This window comes from Schistocerca gregaria, unplaced genomic scaffold (genome assembly GCF_023897955.1).
Source record: "Schistocerca gregaria isolate iqSchGreg1 unplaced genomic scaffold, iqSchGreg1.2 ptg000386l, whole genome shotgun sequence".
Lineage (NCBI taxonomy): Eukaryota > Metazoa > Arthropoda > Insecta > Orthoptera > Acrididae > Schistocerca > Schistocerca gregaria.
Window position 1 is genome coordinate 1,063,978 of NW_026061828.1, and position 4,756 is coordinate 1,068,733.

Genomic DNA, 4,756 nt, shown 5'->3' on the forward strand with positions numbered 1-4,756 from the left:
TTTTAGCTGGCTTTGGTGCCTTGGACATGAGCTGGGACATTAAGATTCTGCATGAAAGGTGGACTGGCAGCCGAGTTGCACGGGACAATGTGAAAAGTGTTCATATGTAGTAAAAACCTGAGTAATCCGTCCGTTTTCGTCATTTGTTAACGAATCGACTTAAAGCCCGATCGTCAAAATGGCCGCTCTTCCCTCTGCAACGGTTGTACTTATCGTCTGCAAGCTATGTCGCGTGCTGCGGTATGCGGAGACACTAAAAGCACCATAGTAGAACACAGATGAAGCCTTTAAGTTGATGTAATAGCCAGTAAGAAGTAGTACAATTCAAGTTTTAGGTACTGATTATTTACTTTTTAGCTGGCTTTGGTGCCTTGGACATGAGCTAGGACCTTAAGATTCTGCATGAAAGGAGGACTAGCAGCCGAGCTGCACGGGAGAATGTGAAAAGTGTTCATATGTAGTAAAAACCTGAGAAATCTGTCCGTTTTCGTCATTTGTTATCGAATCGACTTAAAGCCAGATCGTCACATTGGCCGCTCTTCTCTCTGAAACGGTTGTACTTATCGTCTGGAAAGCTATGTCGCGTGCTGCGGTATGCGGAGACACTAAAAGCACCATAGTAGAACAGAGATGAAGCTTCTAAGATGATGTAATAGCCAGTAAGAAGTAGTATAATTCAAGTTTTAGGTATCGATTATTGACTTTTTACCTGGCTTTGGTGATCTGGACATGAGCTAGGACCTTAAGATTCTGCATGAAAGGAGGACTAGCAGCCGAGTTGCACGGGAGAATGTGAAAAGTGTTCATATGTAGTAAAAACCTGAGAAATCCGTCCGTTTTCGTCATTTGTTATCGAATCGACTTAATGCCAGAACATCACATTGGCCGCTCCTCTCTCTGAAACGGTTGTACTTATCGTCCTCAAAGCTATGTCGCGTGCTGCGGTATGCGGAGACACTAAAAGCACCATAGTAGAACACAGATGAAGCTTCTAAGTTGATGTAATAGCCAGTAAGAAGTAGTACAATTCAAGTTTTAGGTATCGATTATTGACTTTTTAGCTGGCTTTGGTGCCTTGGACATGAGCTAGGACCTTAAGATTCTGCATTAAAGGAGGAATAGCAGCCGCGTTGCACGGGAGAATGTGAAATGTGTTCATATGTAGTAGAAACCTGAGAAATCCGTCCGTTTTCGTCATTTGTTATCGAATCGACTTAAAGCCCGATCGTAACATTGGCCGCTCTTCTCTCTGAAACGGTTGTACTTATCGTCTGCAAAGCTATGTCGCGTTCTGCGGTATGCGGAGACAATAAAATCACCATAGTAGAACACAAATGAAGCTTCTAAGTTGATATAATAGCCAGTAAGATGTAGTACACTTCAAGTTTTAGGTATCGATTATTGACTTTTTAGATGGCTTTGGTGCCTTGGACATGAGCTAGGACCTTAAGATTCTGCATCAAAAGGAGGACTAGCAGCCGATTTGCACGGGAGAATGTGAAAAGTGTTCATATGTAGTAAAAACCTGAGAAATCCGTCCGTTTTCGTCATTTGTTATCGAATCGACTTAAAGCCAGATCGTCAAATTGGCCCCTCTTTTCTCTGAAACGGTTGTACTTATCGTCTGCAAAGCTATGTCGCGTGCTGCGGTATGCGGAGATACTAAAATCACCATAGTAGAACACAGATGAAGCTTCTAAGTTGATATAATAGCCAGTAAGAAGTAGTACACTTCAAGTTTTAGGTATCGATTATTGACTTTTTAGCTGGCTTTGGTGCCTTGGACATGAGCTAGGACCTTAAGATTCTGCATCAAAAGGAGGACTAGCAGCCGAGTTGCACGGGAGAATGTGAAAAGTGTTCATATGTAGTAAAAACCTGAGAAATCCGTCCGTTTTCGTCATTTGTTATCGAATCGACTTAAAGCCAGATCGTCACATTCGCCGCTCTTCTCTCTGAAACGGTTGTACTTATCGTCTGGAAAGCTATGTCGCGTGCTGCGGTATGCGGAGACACTAAAAGCACCATAGTAGAACACAGATGAAGCTTCTAAGATAATGTAATAGCCAGTAATAAGTAGTACAATTCAAGTTTTAGGTATCGGTTATTGACTTTTTAGCTGGCTTTGGTGCCTTGGACATGAGCTGGGACCTTAAGATTCTGCATTGAAGGAGTACTAGCAGCCGGGTTGCACGGGACAATGTGAAAAGTGGTCATATGTAGTAAAAACCTTAGAAATCCGTCCGTTTTCGTCATTTGTTATCGCATCGACTTAAAGCCAGATCGTCAAATTGGCCCCTCTTTTCTCTGAAACGGTTGTACTTATCGTCTACAAAGCTATGTCGCGTGCTGCGGTATGCGGAGACAATAAAATCACCATAGTAGAACACAGATGAAGCTTCTAAGTTGATATAATAGCCAGTAAGAAGTAGTACAATTCAAGTTTTAGGTATCGATTATTGACTTTTTAGCTGGCTTTGGTGATCTGGACATGAGCTAGGACCTTAAGATTCTGCATGAAAGGAGGACTAGCAGCCGAGTTGCACGGGAGAATGTGAAATGTGTTCATATGTAGTAAAAACCTGAGAAATCCGTCCGTTTTCGTCATTTGTTATCGAATCGACTTAATGGCAGAACGTCACATTGGCCGCTCCTCTCTCTTAAACGGTTGTACTGATCGTCCTCAAAGCTATGTCGCGTGCTGCGGTATGCGGAGACACTAAATGCACCATAGCAGAACACAAATGAAGCTACTAAGTTGATGTAATAGCCAGTAAGAAGTAGTACAATTCAAGTTTTATGTATTGATTATTGACTTCTTAGCTGGCTTTGGTGCCTTGGACATGAGCTAGGACCTTATGATTCTGCATGAAATTAGGACTAGCAGCCGAGTTGCACGGGAGAATGTGAAAAGTGTTCACATGTAGTAAAAACCTGAGAAATCCGTCCGTTTTCGTCATTTGTTATCGAATCGACTTAAAGCCAGATCGTCACTCGGCTGCTCTTCTCTCTGAAACGGTTGTACTTATCGTCTGCAAAGCTATGTCGCATGCTTCGGTATGCGGAGACACTAAAAGCACCATAGTAGAACACAGATGAAGCTTCAAAGTTGATGTAATAGCCAGTAAGAAGTAGTACAATTCAAGTTTTAGGTACTGATTATTTACTTTTTCGCTGGCTTTGGTGCCTTGGACATGAGCTAGGACCTTAAGATTTGCATGAAAGGAGGACTAGCAGCCGAGCTGCACGGGAGAGTGTGGAAAGTGTTCATATGTAGTAAAAACCTGAGAAACCTGTCCGTTTTCGTCATTTGTTATCGAATCGACTTAAAGCCAGATCGTCACATTGGCCCCTCTTCTCTCTGAAACGGTTGTACTTATCGTCTGCAAAGCTATGTCGCGTGCTGCGGTGTGCGGAGACACTAAAAGCACCATAGTAGAACACAGATGAAGCTTCTAAGTTGATGTAATAGCCAGTAAGAAGTAGTACAATTCAAGTTTTAGGTATCAGTTATTGACTTTTTAGCTGGCTTTGGTGCCTTGGACATGAGCTAGGACCTTAAGATTCTGCATAGAAGGAGGACTAGCAGCCGCGTTGCGCGGGAGAATGTGAAACGTGTTCATATGTAGTAGAAACCTGAGAAATCCGTCCGTTTTCGTCATTTGTTATCGAATCGACTTAATGCCCGATCGTCTCATTGGCCGCTCTTCTCTCTGAAACGGTTGTACCTATCGTTTGCAAAGCTATGTCGTATGCTGCGGTATGCGGAGACACTAAAACCACCACAGTAGAACACAGATGAAGCTTCTAAGTTGATGTAATTGCCAGTAAGAAGTAGTACAATTCAAGTTTTAGGTATCGATTATTGACTTTTTAGCTGGCTTTGATGCCTTGGACGTGAGCTAGGACCTTAAGAATCTGCATGAAAGGAGGACTAGCAGCCGAGTTGCACGGGAGAATGTAAAAAGTGTTCATATGTAGTAAAAACCTGAGAAATCCGTCCGTTTTCGTCATTTGTTCTCGGATCGACTTAAAGCCAGATCGTAACATTGGTCGCTCTTCTCTCTGAAACGGTTGTACTTATCGTCTGCAAAGCTATTTCGCGTGCTGCGGTACGCGGAGACTCTAAAAGCACCATAGTAGAACACAGATGAAGCTTCTAAGTTGATGTAATAGCCAGTAAGAAGTAGTACAATTCAAAATTAGGTATCGATTATTGACTGTTTAGCTGGCTTTGGTGCCTTGGACATGATCTAGGACCTTAAGATTCTCCATGAAAGGAGGACTAGCAGCCGAGTTGCACGGGAGAATGTGAAACGTGTTCATATGTAGTAAAAACCTGAGAATTCCGTCAGTTTTCGTCATTTGTTATCGAATCGACTTAAAGCCAGATCGTCACTTGGCCGATCTTATCCCTGAAACGGTTGTACTTATCGTCTGCAAAGCTATGTCTCGTGCTGCGGTATGCGGAGACACTAAAAGCACCATAGTAGAACACAGATGAAGCTTCTAAGTTGATGTAATAGCCAGTAAGAAGTAGTACAATTCAAGTTTTAGGTACTGATTATTTACTTTTTAGCTTTCTTTGGTGCCTTGGACATGAGCTAGGACCTTAAGTTTCTGCATGAAAGGAGGTCTAGCAGCCGAGTTACACGGGAGAATGTGAAAAATGTTCATATGTAGTAAAAACCTGAGAAATCCGTCCGTTTTCTTCATTTGTTATCGAATCGACTTAAAGCCAGATCGTCACACTGGC